This window comes from Oryctolagus cuniculus, chromosome Y, assembly GCF_051225735.1.
Source record: "Oryctolagus cuniculus isolate XC-2025 breed Fujian yellow rabbit chromosome Y, ASM5122573v1, whole genome shotgun sequence".
NCBI lineage: Eukaryota > Metazoa > Chordata > Mammalia > Lagomorpha > Leporidae > Oryctolagus > Oryctolagus cuniculus.
Window position 1 is genome coordinate 23,003,275 of NC_142889.1, and position 26,449 is coordinate 23,029,723.

Here is a 26,449-nt window from a genome sequence, read left to right on the forward strand (position 1 = left end):
AGCAGACATTGGAAGTTTTGCATTTGTACAATGAATTTAGGATGAACCCACATTAAGACTTGGTATGCCATTCCAATATATGCAGTAGAATATTTTCCCAATGGGGGAACAAGATCCATGCATGGTTCAGGCATTCTTTTAGTAGATGAGAGCAAGCATCTTATTAAAGGATTAGACATGAGTTGCTATAGCAATATTAGTTTTTTGTTTGAGGATATTAAAGTAAAATAGAGTCATTGTGATTTTCCTCATGCTTTAAGCAAGCATCAGTAATAATTAGATGTGTGTTCTATATGTACAATATAATTATCAGAACTAAAAATGAAAATAAAACAGAATGACAGTTATCAACAAATACTCTACCTGTATTTGAATTTCTCAATTGTTTGTTTTGCTTGCTTGCTTGTTTCTTTTCCCTCTTCACCCACCCCCATTTCTTTTTTCTTTATTTTTACAGATGTATTTTTTATTTGAAAGAGTTACAGAAAGAGCATTTTTAAAAGAGTTACTTATTTGTTTGAAAGGCAGAGTTACAGAGAGGCAGAGGGAGAGAGAGTGAGAGGTCTTCCATCCACTGGTTCACTCTCCAGATGGCCACAATGGCTGGAGCTGCATCAATCCATGCTAGGAGCCAGGAGGTTCTTCCAGGTCTCCCACATGGTTGCAGGGGTCCAAGGACTTGGGCCATCTTCTACTACTTTCCCAGGCTATAGCAGAGAGCTGGATCAAGAGTGGAGCAGCCGGGACTTAAACTGGGACTTAAACTGGGATGATGGCACTGCAAGTTGTGGCTTTATCTGCTACACCACAGTGCCAGCCCCAGGAGATCTTTATCTGCTGGCTCAACCCCCAGATGGCAGCAATGGCCAGGGCTGGGCCAGGCTGAAGCCAGGTGCTTCATATGGGTCTCCAACATAGGTACAGAGGTTCAAACACTTGGGTCATCTTCTGTTTTTCCCAGACCATTAGCAGGGAGCTGGATTGAAAATGGGGCATCCAGGACTTGGAATGCCAGCATCAAAGGCAGCAGCTTTACCTGCTATACCTCAACACTGACACCCCGCCATTCTTTCAAATGTGAGTTTCACAAGCCAAGAATTAATCATCAGAATTCCTTATGGCTGGCACATGGATGAGGACCAACTCTGATGCATCATAGCTGGTCTCCAGGCAGCAGGGCTGAATACATGAGCTATGCAAATCCTTCTACTTGTTTCCTAATGGAGAGGGACAGAAGCTTGTGTAGTTTCACCCTCCATGACATTTGTAGCACAGAACCAATGGAAGGGCCTTCTCTGATTGGATCTGAGCATGGACTGTTCTGCTTTCATCTCAGAAATTCTGGGCTCTTGTAGCTCTCTGATCCTGCTGCACAGGCTCTGAGTGGATTCTGTATCTTTGAAATTTGGTGTCAGGAAGAAAGATGGACCCAGCTGGCCATAGGGAGCCCTGCTGAGTGGAACATGTGTTCTCCACTTTTAGGGGTAGAAACAACAGTGGGCCGGCGCCGCGGCTCACTAGGCTAATCCTCCGCCTAGCGGCGCCGGCACACCGGGTTCTAGTCCCGGTCGGGGCGCCGGATTCTGTCCTGGTTGCCCCTCTTCCAGGCCAGCCCTCTGCTGTGGCCAGGGAGTGCAGTGGAGGATGGCCCAGGTGCTTGGGCCCTGCACCCCATGGGAGACCAGGAAAAGCACCTGGCTCCTGGCTCCTGCCATCAGATCAGCGCGGTGCGCCGGCCGCAGCGCGCCAGCCGCGGCGGCCATTGGAGGGTGAACCAACGGCAAAGGAAGACCTTTCTCTCTGTCTCTCTCTCTCACTGTCCACTCTGCCTGTCAAAAAAAAAAACAAAACAAAAAAAAAAAACAAAAACAAAACAAAACAAAAAAAGAAACAACAGTGTCTCAGGTGGGCAGTATTTGACATGGAGTTGTGATTCCCAGCCTGGGCCTATGGGGGAAGTCAGTCTGTCATTGGATCCTCAGACCAGGAACAGTGCAGGGACACCATGTGCTGTATTTTCAGCAATTGCATTTTTTACAATTTTATTCTTATTTTTTCAGTGATTACATTTTAATAGGTGAGTATTCTGCCATAAGCTGATGTGTTTTTTTTAGAAATACAGAGCCTGGTTCCAGAAACTCCATAAATGGAGTGGTCAATCCAAGATGTCTTTTTATGGGACATATTATAGCCATACCATATTTCAAGTTCCATGTGTTTTTTGGCCTTTTCCAACCTATTGTTTAGCTTCAGTAGATTTTCATTTTAGTAACTATATTTTACACCTCTAGAATTTAATTATTTTTCTTTTTTGTTTACTTTTCTCCTAGTAAGCCCTATAATTTTTTCAAGTACTTTTATATAATCTTTTAAATACTAGAAGATATTTAGAGGCTTTTAACAATCTTGCCTGCTAATTGCAGCATTTGAATTAACTTGAGTTTTTCCTTTTAATAACTTTTCCCCTTGATCGTGACTGAGATTTTCTTTTTTCACATATATAGTGTTTCTGAATTTTGTCCTGGGTGTTGTAAATCATATGTTTGGGAACAGTGGATACTGTTGAACTCCTTACAAAAATGATTTATATTTTTTACAAGGCAATTAATTAGCTGGATTCAGATTCCAAACTCTATTCCTTTCAGTGATCAATAAATGAACTTAGCTTCTGGTGGTTGTTTTTTATTCTTGCATCTGAAGTCTTCCATTATACATGTGTAGTGTAGTAGTCAACAATTTTGGTGAGTTTTTTTTATGTCAATTTAAGCACTTAAGTTTTTTTGTTCTCTTTCTTGCAGGGCTTATCTTCCTCCATGCTTTTATCTTATCTTCTCTATGTTTTTAAAAACATATTTATTTATTTATTTATTTGAAAGAGTGACAGAGAGCAAGATCTTCCATTCAGTGGTTTCCTTTCCAAATAGGTAAACCACACTGAAGACAGAAGCCAGGAACTTCATCAGATTCTCCCATGCAGGAGGCAGTGGCCTGAATACAGTAGGCCATCTGCTGCTGCCTTCCCAGGCAGATCTGAAGGGAGCTGCTTTGGAAGCCAAGCAGTCAGAACCCAAACTGGCACTCTGCTAGGAGATGCCAGCACGGCTAGCAGCAGGTCAACCTGTTGCACCACAATGCCTGCCTTTCTTCCTCCATTGTTCACTTGTCTTCTTTGCCATAGACTTTCTGGTGCAATATGCCAAGTCATTAAAACTGCAGCTTTTCCTTCCTCATTTTCTATACAAGCAGAATTTCCTGTGATAAAATGTCCCAAATATTTGACTTTTTTCCTTTTGTTTTGGTTCCTAGTCAAATCTCCATATAGCTGTGCATTAAATTTTGGTTGAATTGCATGTTTTTTATTTCTTTTCAAGGGTTCATCTTGTAAAATATGTTGTCATCAGCATGATAATTTTCAGATGCTGATAGTATAAAATCTGTCTTCTACAATCTAATCTCATAAGTCATTATTTCCACCCTGGATTATTGCTTTAGATATTGTCCTGTTTTATTTTTTCTGTTCAAATTGTCTTCCTTGCATGACTTATACAAATAAATACACATGTCAGATTTCACTGAATTCATTTTTATACATGGACTATGTGCTCCTCTTTTGGTTTACTGATTGTAACATCTTAAATAGTAGTTTTGTGTTTTTTAGTAGTCATTGTTTTTAATATTTATATACGTATTTGAAAGGCAGTTACTAAAAGGGACACACACATACACACATAGATATCTGCTGTCTGCATGCTCACTCTCCAAATAGCCTAATGGCCAGTATTGGGCCAGGCTAAAACCAGGAGCCAGGAACTCCATCTGGATCCCCTACATTGGTGACAGGGTCCCAAATACTTGGATCACCTCCACTGCCTTCCCTGGTACATTAGCAAGGAGCTGGATTTAAAGTGGAACAGCCAAGACTTGAACTGGTACCCATATGTTTTGTCAACATCATACATAGTGGCTTAACCCACTGTGTCCCAATGCCAGCCCTGAGTCATCATCTTTTACTTGCAAATCATATTATACATCTTTGGGTATGGTATAATAACTGAATTACTATATATCCAGTTATCTTTGCCTGGTTTCTATATAATGCTTGTCCTACATTTTACCCCTCCATGTTATAAGTCCTTCAATACATTTTTTCTGTCTTGCTTCAAAAGGTCAGTGATTTCTTTTTTAATGGTTCATTTTATATATTCTAAAGGCAGGGTTACAGGGAGAGAGAGAGGAAGATATAGAGAGATCTTTGATCTGCTGGTTCACTCCCCCTGCAATGGGCAGGGCTGAGACAGACCAAAGCCAGGAGCCAGGAGCTCCTTCCAGTTCTCTCACATTGGTGCAGGGGCCCAAGCACTTGGACCATCTTCCACTGCTTTCTCAGGCTATTAGATTGAATCAAAAGTGCAGCAGCCAGGACTTGAATCTGCACTGACATGGGATGCTGGCATTGCAGTTGGTGGCTTTACCTGCTACACCACAAGGTGAGCCCTGTCGATGAATTTTTAAAGAGTTTGAAAATAAAAGGGAAATATATATATTTCTATGATTTGTATTTTATTTTTAATTAATGAATTTTAAGGGATACAAATTTCATAAGTACATCAGAAATGTAGTTATTCTTTCCACCACACCCGCCCTCCCAACCACACTCCCATCCCTCCCCCTCCTCCCTCTCCCATTCCCAGTTGCATTCTCCATTAAGATTCATTTCCAGTTTACTTTGTACATAGCAGACCAACTCTATACTAAGTAAAGATTTCAACAAGCACACACACACACAAAGCTGTTTGAGAACTGGTTTCACAGTTAACTCTCATAATACAACTCATTGAGGAGCGAGGTCTTGCCTCCTAGAAAAGGATTGAATGTGGGGAGAAGAGAGCTGACTCCTTAGAGAGAGAGGGATACCTAAGAAAGAGACATACACAGAGAGGCTACCTGAGAGATGTCTCCCTGACCACAGTGTAGGGTGAGAATCTGGGGGCACAGACAGAAAAGATCTGCTATGCCAAACTTCTCATCAGTGCCCAGCCCTATTAAGAGCCACGTGTATTCACTGTGAAAAAAATATTCCAGGTGAGGTTAGTGGGACAAATGAAGAAGGAAAAGGAGGGAGATGTTTGGCCAAGGTTCAATGTTTAACCCCCAGTTTGACTTACAGGGTGGCAACTAGGAACCTGGAGGGGCCTTAAAGCTCTCTTAACTCCAACTTAATTTGGATTTCATTCATTCCCTAACCAGGACCACACCTCTTTTCCTTTGGTGGCTCTGTTCTCTGATAGCCACAGCCCTTCCCACCCACTGCTGCACTCATGGCTGAGCCTGAGGATCCAAGAACCTCCATGGCCACTCAGACTGCTCTGCTGGCCCACTTGCCACCTCACGAGTGAAACTTGGGCTTTTGGCCTTAGCAACTCTGTCTTAGGCCTACCTCAGCCTCACTCTGCAACTCCTCCTACCCAGTGCCTAGACCTTCCCTGATCTATGTTACAAAGTCCAACTGTGAACACAGCACAGCCCCTGCCTGTTGCCAGGGAAGGCAGACATGGACTTCCAGGATAGTAACTCTCCACCTCTTTGTCTTTGCTCCTCCTTAGCCCCTCTCTCATCTTCTCCCTGTGCCTCAATGCAGTAGCCCCTGCATGGCCAGATTAATCCTGTGTCTTTCCTCCTAGCCCTCCCACAGATCCTCTTCCTGCCCAACTCCAGGAGGGCATAACCAGCTCCCAGCCATCTTTATGGGCTCCAGTCAGGAATCCCCCTGCCTTGAAGCCAAGGGGGACTAGAAGCTGGAATGGGGCACCCACAGGTCCACGGGTAGCAGCCACTGCATGGACTTGGCCACATTATGGGCCTGAGTATTTTGGCCCTGCCCAAAAGCTGAAAGATGTAGAGTACTGGGATTTCTGGCTTTCATCCCCTACCAGATGGCTGAGAGAATATGTGCTTATTGAGACTTTTGCCATAGAAGGTCTTAGAGAAACACAAAAGCCACTGGCTCTAATCCTCATCAACATGCTGGGCAACACAAACCTGATGTGGCACTCGAATTTCATGCTCATAGCTTGACACTGGGCCAGGCCTGTGCTGCTGTGCTCAGACCCTATGGAGCTCATTGCCTTTCTACCTGCCCTGTCAGCACCTTGTACCTTTTGGCTTCACAACTACTCCTACATTTTTTTAAAATTTTTTTTATCTTTTTTTATTTTTTTGACAGGCAGAGTGGACAGTGAGAGAGAGAGACAGAGAGAAAGGTCTTCCTTTGCCGTTGGTTCACCCTCCAATGGCCGCCACGGCAGGTGCGCTGCGGCCGGCACACCGCGCTGATCCGATGGCAGGAGCCAGGTACTTATCCTGGTCTCCCATGGGGTGCAGGGCCCAAGCACTTGGGCTATCCTCCACTGCACTCCCTGGCCACAGCAGAGAGCTGGCCTGGAAGAGGGGCAACCAGGACAGAATCTGGCACCCTGACCGGGACTAGAACCCTGTGTGCTGGCACCGCTAGGCGGAGGATTAGCATAGTGAGCCGCGGCGCCGGCCACCTACTCCTACTTTTAACGTAGCAACTCTCTCTGCATGCATTGGCCACTCCCTGGAGTACCTGTTGTAGGAGTGCACTAATCTGGCTGTTCTGTGAAACTCATTGTGGTGAGCTGGCCACCTTTCCCATGAAGCCTAGGGAGCCACCAAGCCTGGCCTTGCCAGCTCTTGTTCCCCCTTAGTCAGAGAACTTCACTCCCCTCTTTCTGAATCCCTCTGTACCCTGAAAGTGTCATTCTGTTTAGCCCAGGAAGTTGTTGCCCTCAGCATCTCTTCCTTGACTCCTTTTAGGTAATCAAGCATCTCAGCATGGGCAGTGAAGAAGGCTGGCCCTAGGTCTAGGGGTCGGTCTATGGTTACTCTGCTCCTGGAACTTGGAATTTACTATAGGAGTTGCTTTGATGCAGAAGAGCCATGTCTCTCTCTCTCTCTCTCTCTCTCTCTCTCTCTCTCTCTCTCTCTCTTTTTACAGTTTTATTTATTTTATTTGAGAGTTAAAGTTACAGTGAGAGAGAGAGAAACAGAGATAAAGGTCTTCTATCAGTTGTTCCACTCCCCAGATGGCTGCAAAGGCCAGAGCTGCACCGATCCAAAGCCAGAAGCCAGGAGCCAGGGATTTCTTCCTGGTCTCCCATGTGGGTGCAGGGGTCCAACGACTTGGGCCATCTTCCACTGCTTTACCAGGTCATAGCAGAGAGCTGGTCTGAAAGTAGAGCAGCTGGGACAAGAACCAGCACCCACATGGAATGCTGACGCCACAGGCAGAGGACCAACCCCACTGTGCTACAGCACCAGCCCAAGCCATGCCTCTTGAAAGTGCTCATAGCCTCCCTTGCAGGTCAGTCATATCCCATTTACTTTTACTTCAATCTCATAAGAAACACCTGCCTATGAGATTGTGTCCTGGGCTTTCATGAGAGTGAAAGAGTTGGAGTGACAGACACCCAAGAGTGTCCAACTCCATGTGCTTGCGTGGAGGTTGGAGTTGGGGCATTGAGATATGGGTGTGAGCATTGACAAAAGAGACTAAGAATGGAGGTGTTCCTGCTAGCATGCTTACCTTGAAAGAGGGAAGTCATCCTGTCTGCATGCAAACTCCCTGATTTTAACCCAATGGGGCATTTAACCCTGGGGAAGAGCTGCTTACCACTCCCAAGGATGGCATTGACAATGAGCTGGAGCTTGGACATGCAGGAGATTACATCCAGGGACTGACTGTTCACACAGGAGAAGGTCCAGTGAAGGACTTTAAGGCCCTGAGTGCAACAGTCATCAAAGACATTTACCTCTGTAGCAGCAGGCCTCCATCTGTTTGTGGTACAAGACGAGGTGGCTGGGCCTTGACTGTTAAGTCTCCTAGAGACAGACCCTACTAGTAAGCATGCAGGCATTGGACTTTGCTTGTTTCTTTAATCTGCTGGCTATGCTGTTTATTTTATTTATTTATTTATTATTTTTTTGACAGGCAGAGTTAGACAGAGAGAGAGAGACAGAGATAAAGTTCTTCCTTTTCCATTGGTTCACCCCCCAAATGGCCGCTGTGGCCAGTGCACTGCAGCTGGCGCACCGCGCCGTTCTGAAACCAGGAGCCAGGTGCTTCCTCCTAGTCTCCCATGCAGGTACAGGGCCCAAGCACTTGGGCCATCCTCCACTGCCTTCCCAGGCCACAGCAGAGAGCTGGACTGGAAGAGGAGCAACCAGGACAGAATCTGGTGCCCCGACTGGGACCAGAACCCAGGGTGTCTGTGCCACAGGCAGAGGATTAGCCTAGTGAGCCGTGGCCAGCTGGCTATGCTGTTTTGCACTATATTAGGCATGCTAAGAAAAAAAGCTTTTGGAATTTGCAGTCTCTCTAAGAGTTTTACGTGTCCTGTGTTTTCCAGAGAAGAGTCTTGCAGGTCCCACGGGCCCAGAGCCCCCACAGGACTGAATGTGCAACAAACCAATGTCTGCCTGTGTGGATGACATGAATGTGGGGCACATGTGTGAGTGTGGGGAAGTATAGATGTGATTTAAAGGCCTATAGGAAGAACACTAAAGGAGGAGCCAGAGAAAGGCCCCTAAAGTTATCTCCTTTTCTGTGAAAGGCAGAGCTGACTCATCCCAGTCCTGGAAGGAGTTGCAGTGCGAGACCTCAGCTGGACTGGGCAAGAGACCTAACATTGACCCTGAGGTCCCAAAGACTCCTCTCTACAGAGAAGACTCCATTTGTGGTGGGGATCTGAGTACAGATCCATAGCCAGGACGATCATCACTCATCAACTGATTGGGCTTAGGGTAGCCGCTGGCTAACATGTTTTTGTGTACTGACAGCAGCAGCAAGTACACTAACCTCTAGACACCCTCCTTAAGCCCACAGCACCATAGACCTTAAACTTTCTAGTCCTCCAGATAGAATCAGAAATCCCACCCCAGGGACCTCTCATTTTGTTCCAGAAGCCTCAATAACTGTCTCTCCACAGCTGAACTTCCTGATACCATGCTGTAGCAACTTGTAGTTTCATATCTTTGGACCCAAGCTTTGATTCAAAAGTCCCCTGATTCTCTAGGGGCCCCTAGCCCAAGACCAAACCCCAGCCATAGCTATATCTATAGCCTAATGGAATGCTGCTTGTCCTAGCTGACTGCATTGGCTATGCTGTTAGGAAAGGATGCTATGGAATTACATATATGTCTGCTAAGGGGCTAAAAGCATCCTTGTCCTCAGGGCTTCAGGGGCTCCTAAAGTTGTCTCTCCCACCCCACTTCAGGACTTGTGAGTTTGTCCCCCAGCAGTACTAGGACTGTGCTAAATTTGCCCTGGGTCAGGAGCAACCTTACAATACTCCCTCCACCAGGGAGAGAGAACATCAGTCCACCTTTGTCCCCAAGTCCATGGGCAAGTGGTCCTCACTGTGGATACTGTAATCTTCAGAAGAACATGTCAGTTCACATCTCAATTTAAAAAGGGAAGTATAGCATATGGTGATGGCAGTTAATGTGCTGCTTGTGATGTAAGAATCCATATGGTTATGCCTGTTGGCTACTCTGCTTTAGATCCAGCTTCCTGATTGTGTGCTCCCTGGGAGGCTGCAGATAATGGCTGGAGTATTTGAGTAGCTGTCACCCATTTGTAAGATCTGGAGGGGTTCCAGGCTCCTGGCTTCATCCTGGCACAGCCCTTGCCATTGTGGTCATTTGTGGGAGCAAACCAGTGGGATTTGAGGTCATTCTCTATTTCTTTCTGATATCCAAATAAATAAAAGAAATGAGTCTACAAAATGTATTGAAAAATTAATCATTGGAATTTAATAAAGAACAGGACCATACTGCAGTGACTCTAAGGTAACATACAAATGTTTCACTATGAGTTAAGTTGGACTAAAATATGCTGTAGCAGCAAACATTTCCCACATCTTAGTGAATTCCAAAGGAACTTTCTGTTTGTGTACAATGCACATCTGGCACAAACAAGAAAGTAGCCACTCCATCTAGTCCCTCAGGCAAAAGTGGGCTCCATCACCTAGAAACCAGTTGCCTCAATAGTAACTACAGTTTAGATTTTCATTGTCTTAACCTGGAAGGCATGAACATATTTTTGATTTCTTAAATGTCACAGATTTCATGGACTATTTTAGAGTTTCAGATATAAGAAAAATAAAGCAAAATTTAAAAGTAGTCAACAAAGGGAGACTTAAAATTTTTTGAAAAGTACATGACTACAGGTAAATCTTAACATATACTAAATATGAATTAGGAAGTACATATTTAAACTCCTTGATGAAATAACAGCATGTAGAAATAAAAATGACACCTTTATAATTCAATAAGGTTTATCCAAAATTGTCAAGGAATATTGGGACATATGATAATACAATATTTGACTTTGAAAAGTCAGATAAAATAGTCAGATAAAATAGTTTACTAACCTGATTCTTGAATGGCCAAAATACATCTTACATTAGCCAAAATACATCTTACATTAGACAAAAACACAAGTAAATATCTTAGTGTGATAAAATATATTTACTAGAAACTACTTTTTTTTTTGATAGGCAGAGTTAGACAATGAGAGACAGAGAGAAAGGTCTTCCTTCCATTGGTTCATACTCCAAATGGCTGCTACAGCTGGAGCTATGCCAATCTGAAGCCAGGAGCCAGGTGCAGGGCCCAAGCACTTGGGCTATCTTCCACTGCCTTCCCAGGACACAGCAGAGAGCTGGACTGGAAGAGGAGCAACTGACACAGAATCCGGCACCCCAACCTGGATTCGAACCCAGGGTGCTGGCACCACAGGTGGAGGATTAGCCTAGTGAGCCATGGCACCTGCCTAGAAACTACTTTTCAATATTGTTATTAACAAATCAATGCATTCTATTTACATTATTATTGTATTTATTCACCTTTCACTAATTTATGAATGCTATGACTCTATTGGTGTTCTATTGTAGGTTAAAGTTTGTTTTCATCTCTAATAGCTACTGTTGTCATAAGTTTTTGTTTTATATTGGAGGGAGAAATATTGAAGCGCTTGAAGATGAAACCCAGTGATAGGAGAGAGTATACATTGGAAAAAGCAATCTCTAGAAGTGATAAGACAAGATATTAGATAATAAGAAATTGATAAAGTGTGCTTACAGCTGATATTTGGGAATAGATCAGGTCAAATTCAGATAACATTTTCAGAAAATAAATGAAAGAAACAATGACCTGTCAATTTGTAGTTTAGTGTTCATAAAAAAAAAAAAAATCTGTGCCCAATGAAATTCTATTTGAAACAGAAGCATGGTCTCGATTTTGGAAACAAATAAGCAGGCAGAAAATGCCAAAATGCAATTTTCCAATATGAAAGAACAACTACAATGGAATAACTGAAAAAATTCATTCTAAAAAAACATCCCCAGCCTTCCTCTTCAGAAGTAGGGTAACTGGACACTCAATCAGTAGTTGCAACTCGTTCCTTTACTTTTATAAAAGAACAGACATTTAGTCATTCACCCACATAAGTATATAAATTTTCTTTTATTAACATAGGACTGGACTAGAGACCATGGTGGTAAAATGTCTCATGTTCAACTTTTGTTAAAGTTCAGGCAGCAAGATATATCTATATATAACAGCTTACAAATTCTGAGTTACTCCATATCTGCTATTGTTTCCTTGAATTAGGCCAAATGATTAGAAACCTGGCTACCTTGGTTGCTTCATTTCTCTCTCTACACAACTGTCATAGCACACCTATACTTTTGCACAATCATATTTTATAACATTGAAGGTTGTTGTAAAAGTGAAACAAAGAACTATCTTTTCACATCCTTAATTTTGTTTCAACTTTGAGCTCCATGTCTGAAATTTTTTTAACAAAGGCCCAGCAAATGATTTTTCTTCACTTCTGAGAAATTAGTGTATTTGGATCTATTAGTTAATGTGAATCCCACCTCTGAAAGTGAATCTATTTTATTTCAGTAGAATCAGCAATTCATCTTTAACTCAGTAGGACTTTGGCTGATAAATCTAAATCTTCTGTTGCTCCTTCCTTTTGACTGTTTCTTCTCTTTGTATTTGTCATTTATTTTCTCCTACGTTAGTTCATTCAAGACTCCTCATATCTTCTGTGAGGTCAGCTGGACTATAATTTAAAGAGATAAGGCAGAAAACTCTCCTAAATTCTTTCATATTTTCCTGGATTTAAGGTGAGTATGTAGATAAAATCTCCAATGGGGAAATGTGAATAAACATTATAAAAATAACATTTCTAGTACCAAGGCTACTTTTGAGGGACCTGAGGTAATATTTAGGGTTCAATAATTACTTTGTGGAGTAGTCTTGAAATATCAAATACTTGTACATTAGGAGAGTGCCTTCTCCCAGATAGCTCAGTATTCAGCAATGTTTGTGCAGAAAGAAGGAAAACTTTCTTTCCACTTGCAAGTTTTCACCATCCAGTCTCTTACAATTTGCATAATATGGAAAAGTATGTAACACTCATGTGACAGCAAGAGTAAGTCTTAGGCTGTGAAATTTGCACCTCACTCACTAATATTCTTGCAGAGCTCTCAGCCTGTATCAATATTTCAAAGTTATATCCAGGTGTCCACCTGCTACTTATGTCGTACCTCAAAAATGTGATGACTCCTGAAATTCTGTAATTTCTTTGTATTGAAATATTTTCAGACATTGATTTACTTATTTTAAAAATAGGAAATAATGAGTTACATAGGTGTGCAGTAATATTTCTCTGGCTTGGAGCAAAATGGAGAAGAGATATTTATCAGGGTGATTTTGAAAATGAATTATTCCTGTTTAAGTGACAAGCCTACATTAGCTCCCTTAATTTGGACTGAAGTCACGCATAAATAAATTTTAGCTGCTATTAATAAATGAACTTAATTCACTCTTTCTGTACATGACAGTTTGTCGTTTGTTTATTTGGAGTTTTACTGTTTTCAGGATTTTTAAAAATTTGTTTTCAAGGGTTCTTTGGGGAGGGGAATGTTTCTTTTATATTTTCAATTTAAAATTTTAATTAATTTTTAACAGATTCAATATAGTTTATAGATAAAATTATGAGAATAAAATGATATTCCCTTCTTCTCTCCCTGTCTACCTCCCTCCCCCTCTCCATCCCACCATCCTTCTCTCTCCCTTTCTTGTTTGCTTTCTCATTTTACACTTGGAGATAACATATTTTAAATTTACATACAATAAAAGGCTTACTTATTCACCAAATGAGAAGTTTAACAAGTAAAAAGCAACCTAGTTTGGCAAGAATATAAGCAATGGCTATACACAGTAATTGAATGGAAAGAAGTGACCATTTCACTCATGTAAAGTGCATTTTAAAGCAATCACAGATCATGAAACTATAGTAGTACAATAGTCCTAACCACTGGTTTGGCAAAGCTAAAAAGCAACATTTTATAAAATTATATTTCCATCAATACTGATACACACAGTTATTTCTTGTTTTGTTTTTATTTTTTTGATGGGCTGGTTTTTTTAGATAGAAACTTCTAGCAAATCGCTCCACCCCACTCCAATCAACCTTTTTGTTTCTGCTTTAAAACATAATGCAAAAAAATCCACAAACCCTGCTCTCTGTACCCAAGCCCTTCTATCAGGAAAGCTAGTCTACCTGTGAAGTCTCACACTGTCTTTGTAGTCAGATAACAGTAACAATGACAACAATAATAAATAGAACAAGACAACTGGAAAGTACTATTGGTGTTTACTAACTGATGTTTTTGTTTTGTGCAAGCTGCATGGAAAGGGCAGGAACCTGTGTATTTCAGGGCAGCACTTGAACCCCAGAACCCACTGTGGTCATGGAACCAGACACCTGGCCCCCCTTCAGAATTCCACTCCAGCCAAGACCTCCACTGCAGTTCACTGGCAATGTTGTGTCTCCTGGATGCTGCTGCCACAACTGTCACACCCACACTTCCCTGCCTCTCCAGCCTCTCCTCCCTTAGTGCTCTGGAGTAGAGGAGGAGAGGCACCCCAGGCAGGATGGCTAAGAGTTGGGATATGGAAACTGTGGCCTCATTCTGGCCCCAGGAGCCTTGCCTCCTCATGATCCTGTGTAGGGGCAGGGTGAGCTGGTATTTGCCCTTCCTCTTTTCTTCATCTTTCTTTTGAAAGATGGGCTGTTGACCAGAATTGCTTATCAATGCTTTCAATAGGATGGAAAAACTTGGCCTAGCCATGGAAGTGGAGGGAGACCAGCAACCAAACAGATGTGGTTTCTGCTCTTGTATGTTATTTTTGAGTACTCACAAACTCCATGGTGGAGGCTGTCTCTTGCCAGAAAGTGCATGTTGGGGGCCCTCACCTGCCCTCACATTGAAGCCTCTGTGTCTCGGCCTGAAGACCCCCAGATTCCTTGTGTATTCATACTCGCTTCTCTGCCCTGCCTCATTGCTTCTTGTTTCATCGCCCCTTTCTGATCTGTGTTTACCATATTTTGTGAGCTGGCCTCTGCCTGAGAAAACACCCTGTGCATTGGAAAATACAGGGGAGAACAGAAAAACATATATTGCACTTCAATAAAATTAAAATTTTGTGTAACAAGTGATTCTATAAACAAACCAGAAACACAGTTCACAGAATGGAAGAGTACACAGGGATACTTAAGTTCATGGAGAGGATGTGTATTATAAGAATAATGTATGTGGATTTCAAAAAACATGTTTTGTACCAAAATAAATCCACCTTTTAATTCCATCTTCCACACATTTTAAAGTACTGTCTTACCTGGAAATTATATACTGATAAGGAATTAGTACCTAGTACATAAAAAGAACAATCACTACCCAACAACAACAAAAACCCTGAATTTAAAATGGAGAAAGGTTCAGAATAAACTTTTCTCCAAAAAATCATTCACAGGTTGCAAACAAGTACTTGAAAAGATGCTCAGAATCATTCATCACAAGTCTACCTGTGAATTCATATCCATGTAAATTACTATAATAAAAATTAAAAATCATTGACAAAAATCATGGAGAAATTTGATGTTTGTATATTGCTGGTAGTAATGTAGAATAGCACAGCCACTGTGGAAAATAATTTTTCAGATTGTTCTTCAAAATTCAAACACAGAATTAGATTGTTCTTCAAAATCCAAACAGAATTGCCATGCAATCATGTCATCCAACTCCTTAGTATATATTCAAAAGAATGGCAAACATTTTTATGCAGACATTCCTGGGTGTGTGATTCTCAGGAGCCAAAAGTGGAAAACAAGCCAAATGTGAATCAGCTGATGAGCTGATGCAGTGGAAATTGGCAACAAAGAGCAAGTTAGTGCTCATCCATCACAAGCTGTTGAGTGATCCATCCATTGATGAAAGATCACATATTAGATGATTTAATTTATATACCATACCTTGGATAGACTAATACATTCAAATGCATTCATGGTTTCCAGGAGTTAGTGGGAGGGAGAAATAGAGAATGATGGATAGTTGGTATAGTTTCTTTCTGTGCTGATGCAATATTGTAAAATGCAGTAAAATAATAGAACGTTGTTCCCTTATTGTATTAGAGTGGTCCATTTAAGATTTTTTTAAATGAGATTATCTAAATAATGCAAATTTAGGTCATATTTATGAATGGAAAATTTTCTGTCATTTGATTTCCAATTAGAAGTACTAACACTTGGCCAAGACCATAATTTCTTCTTTTGTAAACACACACAGATTCTACTTTCCTCAACTCTCATTTTTAAAATGTTGTTAAATGCTTTGAGAATGATTTATCACCAACAATCTTGTCTTTATTTCCTTGATGATAAGATGATTTAATGAGAAAGATGAGTTGTCTTGCATAAAATAGAAAAGGCTTTCTTCATGCTTGCTACAAACTTGGAGGTTCTTGGTTTAGAGTCAGATGCTCACATTTACACCAGGTCTTCTGTATCTTTAAATACATGTGCAGATACTTCTTTTTTTTATTTTTTGACAGGCAGAGTTAGTGAGAGAGACAGAGACAAAGGTCTTCCTTCCATTGGTTCACCCCTCAAATGGCCACTATGGCCAGTGTGCTGTGCTGATCCAAAACCAGGAGCCAGGTGCTTCCTCCTGGTCTCCCATGTGGGTGCAGGGCCCAAGCACTTGGGCCATCCTCCACTGTTCTCCTATGCTATTAGAAGGGAGCTGTATCAGAAGCAGAGCATCTGGGACTCAATAAGGCACCTATTAAGGATGATGGTGCTGTAGGGAGAGGCTTAATCTGCTATGCCACAGTACTGACCATGAGAAATGATATTGGAAAATAGAAGTTCTAGGGGCAGGCATTTTGGCATACCAATTTAAACCACTGCTTGTGGTGTCTGCATCCAATATATGGAATGCCTGCAATTTAGTTTCACCTCTGCTTCCAGTCAAGGTTCCTCTAAATGCACTTTGGGAAGCACCGAGTGATAACTCAAGTACTTGAAACCCTGCCACCCATGTGTGAGACCTAAATGGAGGTCCCAATGCCTGGCTTCAACCAGGGCCAGTCCTTGACGTTACAGACTGTTGAGGAGTGGACCAGGAGAAAGATCTCTCCTTTCTATATTTTTATCTTTTGAAATGCAGTTCTAAATTTATGTAATATTTAACAGATTCAATATGATATACATGCAAATCTAACAACACAATAATATAACCTTCTTCCCTCTTTGTCACCCTCCTTCCTTCTTTTTTTTTCAGTTTTTGAAACAACATATTTTAAATTTACATTACAGTAAAAAGGGTTAATACATCACTGAGTAAGAAGTTTAACAAGTAAAAAGCTAAATGTCCCTAGATTAATGGGAATATAAATAATGGCTATGAACAATTATTGAATGGAAAAAAATGGCCATTTCACTCCAATACAGTAAATGTTTAAGTGATCATAGATCATTCAAACTACAGTAGCACAACATTCTTAACCACTGGTTTTATAAATGTATAAAACAGTTTTACCAAATTATATTTGCAGTGATACTGATACACACAGACACTTCCTTCTTTTTCATTTGTTTTTAAAATTTTCACTCCCACATGTAAGGTAGAACCTGTGTATTTTTCTTTCTGGGTCCAGCTTATTTCCCTCAACATGATGTCTTCCAGTTGCATCCATTTTGTTGCAAATGGTAGAATTTCATTTTTTTATAGTTAATATTCCATTGTGTATACATACCACATTTTCTTTATCCACTCATCTGATGATGGACAACTTGGTTGGTTCCAAATTTTGGTTACTGTGAACAGTCTTGCAGTTAACATGGTGGTTCAGGTATCTCTTTTATACATTGTGTTCAAGACTTTTGGGTGTATACCCAGTAGTTGGATTGCTGGATCATTTGTCAAGTTTATTTCTAGTATTTCCACACTATTTTCCTCAGTGGCTTCACTAGTTTACATTCCCACCAACTGTGTTTAAGTATTCCCTTTTATCCACATCCTAACCAGCATTTATTAGTCTCTGTTTTTAGCCATTCTAAGAGTGAGGTGATATATCATTGTGGTTTTGATTTGAAATTTCCTGATGGCTAGTGATGTTAAGCCTTTTTTATACATTTGTCGGCCATTGATATTTCTTATTTTGAGAACTGTCCATTGATGTCCTTTAACTACTTCTCAGCTAAATTGGTTTTCTTTTGTTGTTAAATTGCTGATATATTTGGGTTATATTTTGGGTTATTAATTAATTTGGGTTGTAAGTGAAGGACATTTATACATAGACTATGTTCATTATTTTAGCATGTATTTATATATTTAGATGATAATTCTAACTGATTTATCTACTTCACTGACTTTCTAGTTTGCCCTTACAGACACTATCTTGTCTTTCTGTCTTAAATTATTTTCTCTTAGTGCTTTTTCATTTTTGCGTAACTTTCTATTATCTTTTCCTAATTTTTAAAACTTTCTTTACTGGTTTTCTTGTTATTTGTGTTCTACTATATTTTTTTTCATTTCTTCCAGTTAATATTCCCCATTTTTCTATAGACAGAATAAGATCACATTGAATTTTAAGATTTTAATCAATCTTGGAGACTAGTGAAACAGCATTTATTATTTCCATCTGCATTTAACATATGATTCAAGTGGTTGTTCAAATTAAGCACCCGAAATTTAAAGCCCATAATGATTTACCTGGATACAATAAGTGGCAGAAATTAGGTATAATCCCAAGTTTCTTCTTTCTAAGTCTGCTACTCCTCTTTGTAATTATACAGAAAAGAAATTTGTCTAGTGTTCTCACTAGATGAATAAAAATGGAAGAAGCAGTTGAACCCAATGGAAGGAAGTTTAAGAAGAAAAGGACAGATTTGAAGAGGAACATTATTGGCATGGATAGGAAAAATGCTTTAAAATGTTCTTTCTCCTTTTTTATTTATTGTTATTATTTTTTATTTCTTTTTTGTTGTTGTTCTTTACTTTCTGTGTTCCTTTCCCCTCTTTTCCTTTTATTTTTTCTATTTTCTCATTCTTTCATATCCTCTAAACTTTGTTTTTTATTTTCTCTTCATCTTTACTTTATAAATTTTTTCTTTAATCTTATTTTCTTTCCTCCTTGTTTTCATTCTCCTTTTTCACCTCTCTCTCTCTCTCTCTCTCTCTCTCTCTCTCTCTCTCTCTCTCTCACACACACACACACACACACACACACTTTCATTCACCTCTAGGTAATACAGTCTACTTCCTATGTATTGATCCTTAACTATATCAACCTCAGTAGACTTTCTGACTTTGATGCCAGAGGATATGACAGAATATAAAAAGATCAGAACCCTCAAACCTGATTTTTCTCCTTTGACTTGAATATGACTCAGGCTTACAATCCAAATGAAAGCTCATTTGGGTGGGAAAATGTGCTTTCTCTCTGGATCTTCCAGGACTAAACAAATGTCCCCAGGACCAAGTGCTATCTGCCTTCCCTCTTGCACACATTCCAGGCAGGGCCCTGGTACAAGAAGGAGGCAGAACTACATGAGACTCAGATACACTGCCTTAGTTCACAGTCATGCTCAAGTTTAAATCCAGACTTCTAGGAATAGGACTTGAAGAAAAAATAATGTAAGCAGCCAGCATGAGATGGTCTCAGGGCTCCCCTCCCTCCTGCCCTTTCAAAAGGTGTGAATGTTCCCAACTTCAAAGGAAGACCCTGAAGAAATACACAATCTCTTAGCCTGTGGTGCCTTTTCCAGCTCTCCCCTTGCAGCCCATGCCGGTAATCACCTTTGCAGGACCTGGATGTGTCTTCATGTAACACAGCAGCAGGCAGTGGGATGGCCTTTTTCTTGGTCAGAAACCCATGTCATAACATTTGACCTATATGAGCAGAGGGATATGCTCTGGGATACGCTGGTCAATGAACCTGTGTACCATCTCAGTGGAAACATAGTACCTGAGACACAATATTATGATTCTATTTGGGTTGTCATGTACACATCTATAAGCAGCAATTCAGGATGAGGAAAGGTAGCAACTCCTTAAGTCTAAGAAATCTGCTCTTCCACATTTCTTTCCAAATGTGTAACTAACTGTAAAGTAAATCATTAATTTATACATGTATTTATAAAAACATTGATACCACAAAGACAGTCATACTTTTTTTAAAAAAATCACTTCTGCTGATTAAAACACTATTAAATCAAACCTTTATTGCTATTATCCCATATAATTATAATTCCTATACTTTTCTTCATCCTGAATTATTTCCTATAGATGTATACTTGACAACCCAAATAGAATCATATTATTATGTCTCAGTTCCAAGCTATAAAAAATACAATTCAACATATTTTTCTTTAATCCTCATCAAGACATTTACATACATATATACATCCATTTATAATATAAAATAATATTTGGCCATATAATGAATTGAAATAATCTTTGGGTTTTTAATTAGATTTTATTTCTTTGAAAGTCAGAGATACAGTGATGGAGGGAGCTTTAGAGAGAAAGATCTTTCACCAGCTGGTTCACTCTCTAGATGGTCACAATAGCCACAGGTAAGCCAGGCCTGAATCCAGGAGTCAGGAACTTCTTCCAGTTTCAAACATGGGTAGGAGGAGCTTAAACACTTAGCCATTTTCTGTTGCTTTCTTGGGCCATAGGCAGAGACATGGATTGGAAGTGGAGTAGCTGGGACATGAAAGAGTGCCCACATGGGCTGTTGGCATTGATGGTCACAGTACCAGTCCCAATCTTTGGGTTTTAGATACACTTAGTTTTAGAACCCCAAATGATGATTTCACTCTAAGCCTTAGGAAATATTTTATGCTATACTACACTGACTTAAATAAATGAATCATGCATATTAGTAAAATTTTACTATGCAGAAGCAATACAGTTAGCACATAATTACATTACTAATCATAGATTGATAATTATAAATTTAAGAAAAGTCCTATGGCCATATATGGAGATGAATAAGTCAAGTCTAAGAATCATATTTGTGGGCATCTGGCCAATAGTTAAGAAACCAGTTAGAATGGCTTCATCCCAAATCAGAAAACCTGGATTTGATTCCTGCAAGGGGCTCCTGATGGCAAATTCTTGTTATTGTTCTCTCTGGGAGTGAGCAGGTGATTCTGAGGTGGCTGATTCCTTGCTGCACATATGGCAGACCAAGACTAGTCTACTGGCTCCTGGCTGTATCCTGGGACAGCATTGGCCAGTGAAGTCATTTTGCGAAATAACTGTTAGATGGGATATCTCTCTTCCTCTGTCTCACCAATCTAAAATAATTTTTAAAAAATGAAAGAAGTATGTTTCATGTTTTAACATCAGTAAAAATTATGCTGAAAGATGTAAGTAGCAATGGACAGTTCTCAGAATTCCCAGGTGATTATCTCCCTCTTCTCCTAATCCTAATGCAGATATCATGTCTATAAAATGTAGTTAATCATTCATGAAAAAATGTGAACTGTTCATGTTAAATACATACACATTCATGAATTAAATACATGCTCATGAATATTCAACAACTAAAAGCAATAGCAAGAAAGAATTACAGATGTTTGAAGCAGTTAAAGAAGGATAAGTTGGGGCAGGCATTATGGTGCGGCAGGTTAATCCACCACTAGAGACAACTACTACCCATCTCAGAGTGTCATTTTGAGTCCTAGAAATTCTGTTTCCAACTCAGCTTCTTGATAATGTAACTGGCAATGAAGTAGGTAATGATTTAAGTACTTGAGTTCCTGCCATCCATGTGGGAGACCTGGATAGAGTGTGAGGTTTTGACTTCAATGTGACTCTAACTCAGCTGTTGGAGGCATCTGGGAGTTAACCAGCAGATAGAAATGAGATCTCTCTCTCTCTCTCAATTCAAATAAATAACTGAGAAAAGAAGAACAAAAATTATAAAATAAGTCTTTCTAGGAATAGTATCAGAAAGAAATGGATATCATATTTGGATCTACCCACTATAGTTTTTCTAATAGCATTTAAGCATAAGGAAAAGTTTTGTATGAACTTTTATAAAGGCATAAGACACAAAATCAACATATGAAAGCAGAAGTATATTTATACACCAGTAATGATCTTAATGAAAGAAAAATCAAGAAAGAAATCATATTCATAATAGCTACAAGAGTTATATACTCAGGAATAAACAACTAAATAATTGAAAGAGTTACACAATGGAAAATATGAATTATTGATGAAAGAAATCATCAAAATCACAAAATGAATTGGAAGAATTAATGTCATTAAAAGTCCATAGTCTCCAAAGCAATTTACAGGTTCAGTGCAATCCCTGTCAAAATAACAATATTAGAATTAGAAGAATTAATTAGAAGAAACAATCCTAAAATTCATATAGAACCATAGTCATAGGATAGCCAAAGTGATCCTGAGGAAAAAAGTCAATTAGGTGCTGAGCAGCTGCAGAGGGCAAGAAGCCCAGCATCCCAGGTTACTGCAGGCCCTGCAGCTTGTGAATCCCAGAAAGCAAGCACTCTGATCAGCCCCAGCCTTCAGTTGCCCGCCCCTCACACCCAAATTTGTATCCCTGTTACCTGTTCTTGTCTCCAGCCACTACACCACTTTCACCAAGCAAACAGGAGCGACTGCCCTTGGTCTGCTTCACCAGCCTTGGCACCTTTGTGGTAACCAGTGATTTAATCCTATTTGTTGGCCAATGCCGTGGCTCAATAGGCTAATCCTCCGCCTCTGGTGCCAGCACACCGGGTTCTTGTCCTGGTTGCCCCTCTTCCAGGCCAGCTCTCTGCTGTGGCCAGGGAGTGCAGTGGAGGATGGCCCAAGTGCTTGGGCCCTGCACCCCATGGGAGACCAGGAGAAGCACCTGGCTCCCGGCTTCAGATCAGCGTGATGTGCCGGCTGCCGTGCGCCAGCCACGGCTGCCATTGGAGGGGGAACCAACGGCAAAAGGAAGACCTTTCTCTCTGTCTCTCTCTCACTGTCCACTCTGCCTGTCAAATAAATAAATAAATAAAATAAAAAATAAAATAATCCTATTTGTCATTTTCACACCTGATGGAGGAGCTGAAGAGAAACTCACCCTTCTGAAATGGGAAGGTAAAACCTTCATTGCCGAGACTTCTGGCCACTCTCACCACCTCTCAAGCCTAAGGATAACCCTGTAGATGAACGACTGGTTTCCAGTCAACCTCCCAACAGGGCGTTTCCAACCTCTGAGTGCACAATCTCTGTAACCAAGCAACAATCCAGAACACAGGTGCATATGTGCCCTCTAGCGGTCAATGGCTGAGCGTGTGCACAGAAGTTTGGAGACAATGGGTGCTCCATGTGCACTTGCAAGGTTTCTATCTCTCAAACAGGATGGATTTTGTTGCTTGCAAATGTCAGTGGAATTTGACTGAGTGTTGAGGTCATTAGGAAAGTAACACTCGTGCCTGTGGGAAAGCAGTCTGCACTGGACCAGGACTACAGTGGAGTGCAATTTCAGGATGCCAAAGGCCTAATCTAAGTAAACTTTTAAAATCCTTCTCTCAGCAGGCGCAGCGGCTCACTAGGCTAATCCTCCACCTAGTGGTGCCGGCACACCAGGTTCTAGTCCCGGTTGGGGCGCCAGATTCTGTCCCGGTTGCCCCTCTTCCAGGCCAGCTCTCTGCTGTGGCCAGGGAGTGCAGTGGAGGATGGCCCAGGTGCTTGGGCCCTGCACCCCATGGGAGACCAGGAAAAGCACCTGGCTCCTGGCTCCTGCCATCGGATCAGCGCGGTGCGCTGGCCGCAGCGCACCGGCCGCGGCGGCCATTGGAGGGTGAACCAACGGCAAAGGAAGACCTTTCTCTCTGTCTCTCTCTCTCACTGTCCACTCTGCCTGTCAAAAAAAAAAAATCCTTCTCTCTAAATCCCCTTATTGCTCTTTATTCCCCCTCCACGTCCCTTTGAGTCCTAGTTGGTTTCAATGGGACTTAAACAGATGGTAAAATAAAATCATTTTGTGTGATTTCAGAAACTGTGACCATATGTGTCAACAAGTGTGAACTTGGGACAAGAAATCAACACAGATTTTCCAGAAGTAATGAAACCACTGTTCTTTGTACCTCTTACTCCTCTCATTTTGCCTATTTGAGTTTTTGCTATTATTTCCCTTAACTGAATCTTTCGTGAATGCACACTTGAATTTGGAGCATCATGTGGTGTTTACAAATTTTTGTAAAGTGGCTGTTCACTTATCCCAAACACTTCATATTTTGATGGTATGTTACAATGCCACTTTTAACCTGAAATATCTAAGTATGCCTTTTTTGTTTCTGGCTTTTACAGTGTGTTCTATTAAGCGGTCTGCTTCTCTCTTTTTTTTTTTATTTTATTCCATCACCAACCACTGTGCCCCATCTAAGCAACAGTCCATAAGTCATCAATCAATTACAATCCAGTTGTAGAATGATCTGAGGCATTTACAGTATTTTTAAGTTTGAGGAAACAGAAATCAAACCAAACAATCTCCAAATCCTTTGCCCCAGTCAATACAAGTAATGCAGCAATTTTATGTGTATTACATGTCCGATACTCCAGAGGGACTCCACAGCTCGGGGACAAAACCCCTACATGACCAGGCTATGAAAGAAGCTGATGACCTCCTCCTCCCCGCTGTGACTGACCCACAAGGGAGAGGAGAGTTCAGATAGGGGAATGCATAGAAGCAGGAAGTGTTTCTGGAATCTGGAAAAGCCTGCTGTAGACTGAACACTTGAGAGGAACAGAGGATGACCGCTGCGCGCTGGTACCACCAGGCCAAGTCTACCATGGGCACAGTCCCAGTAGATAGACGCCCACACTGGATAAAGTTCTCAGGACCTGACCCAGTTCACAGAGCCTGCCATGTTATGTCTGCATGGAGGTTCTTCTTGGAGGATTGCCCTGGGCTCAAGTTGTAGCCTGAGAATCCCTAGATGTACCTGGTGTACGAGACAGAGCCATCAGAAAAGCTGCACATCTGGCCCAGTTCCTCTGCGTTACTGTTGGAGAACAGCTGGTAGAGGCTGCAGGGCACACAGTGCATGGACATGCAACCCTGCCAGTTGTGCCTGGTCGAGTGCTGTTGGTACTGTCAGTCACACACTCGCTGATGTGCAGTTTGTGCAAGCAGCAGGAGCCTGGCCTGGACCTCAATGACTACTGGTGGCAGAGGCCAGGGCCACAGCAGCCTCCTGAGCAGGTACTCCGGGGCTTTGCTGCTAGGAAGCAAGCACCGTGTAGGTAGGCTCCGGCTTCAGGAAAGCTATTTTGGTGGTGCTGTGGTTCATCAGGGCAGACAGCAGAAGAGCCAGCACTGCTCTCCTAGTGAGAAATCCACTCATCTTGGACCTGGCTCTTGATACCCAAGGCCACTGGCCAGGAAAGCAGAGCACAGGGCAAGTGGCCCATGGACAGACTGAGCACACGCTCAGGTGGTGCAGCCTGCTCAGCCTGCCCCAGAAAAAGTGACACCCAGATTATCAGTGCACCTTAACTCATTTACCTCTGAAGTATGCAGGATGTTGGTGTGAGTGTTTGGAACATTGGTTAGGATACCACGTGGGGTGTCCACATCCCACATAGGACTGCCTCGGTGCTTGGATCAAGTCTAGGCTCCTATTTTTCCTGGCCCATTCCCAGTTGTTGCTGTCACTTTGGGAATGGACCAGTGACAGGATGATCTGACTCTCTGTCTCTGTCACTCTCTGCAATTAAAATAACATGAAAGGAAATAAAATATTAAAATTTTAAATGGACAGTATTTTAAAATCTGTTACAGTTAGAAAACTCCCACCTTTTTTTTCCCTTTCAGGATTCTCTTGGCAATAATTATTATTATTTGAGGTGAATTTTTAAACCTGTACAATTTTTTAATCTATATAAATTTAAATACAATATGCTTTGGGATTTTTATTGTGATTAGGTTAAGAACAGTATTTTAACTGTACACCCAAATGTTGCCTTCCCTCTACTTTTTGTCTTATTTGTTCTTAAAACCTATTTGAGAGACAGAGTGGGTGTTCCTGCATTTTCAGGAAGCAAGCCAGGGAATCTTGTACCTAAAAACAATTTCTCTAACTCCCTTCTCTGATGTATTTGTTGTCTAAATGTCCATAGTACATGATTTAGCACATTTAGCACATTACTCTGTGATCTTCTGATACAACATCCTTGGATAGAAGGGAGAACAATGTGAATTGGGCTTAGAAGAGTAGTATTTGAATTATAACTCTTTAAGTGCTAGTAGTGAGCTGCTGAAGCCTGTTTATTCATATATGAAATGGCTGTAGCATCCCTAACTCATGTAGTATGGGATTAACAGTGATTGTGTTTGTCCAAGGGAAATTGGATAATAAAATGATTTTTCTCATTAGTTGACATGAAGATTTGCCTTAATGGGGCCATCATTGTGGCTTAGTGGTTTTGTCACCAGCTATCATTTGGGTGCCATTTTGAGTCCTGATTGTTCCAGCTCCCTACTAGTAGTACTAAAGCCCATCAGTCTGGGTTTGGTTTTCTAGGAAGGTATTTCATTGATCTGATCAGATTTGTTTGCTTCTTGGAGAAACGGATTTCTAACACTCTAACACATATTCCTATGGTTTTTCTGCTCATCTAATGTTTTTATGTTTGTTTATAAGAGGAAAAATCTGTTGGGCTTGGATAGGAATGGGTTCAATAACCTTCTCCCTGAGCTACCACCAGGGGATAGATAAGTTTAATAAGTTTATAAGGTCTACTAAGACCAGTGTCCTGACTTCTGAATTCTGTCCTTGTGTCCCTGAGACCTCTTTCTTTCACTTGATCTACCCAGACTCAGAGGGCTTTGGCTTACTCCTGGCCAGATGTTTTCCCTTGGTCAAACTGTGAAGATAGAAAGTTCACCATCTTTACAGATTTTTGACTTCCCATGGGGCTTTTTCAGGCTAGCAACACATGTTTTCCACCCTAAACACCTGCTTCCTTCATGTTTCTCACCACCACAG

General features: G+C 41.1%; 1 pseudogene; it reads left to right on the plus strand.

Moving 5' to 3' along the window:
* The window catches only part of LOC149119374 (uncharacterized), a 203,251-nt pseudogene that overhangs the window by 53,483 nt on the left and 123,319 nt on the right, over window positions 1-26,449 (plus strand).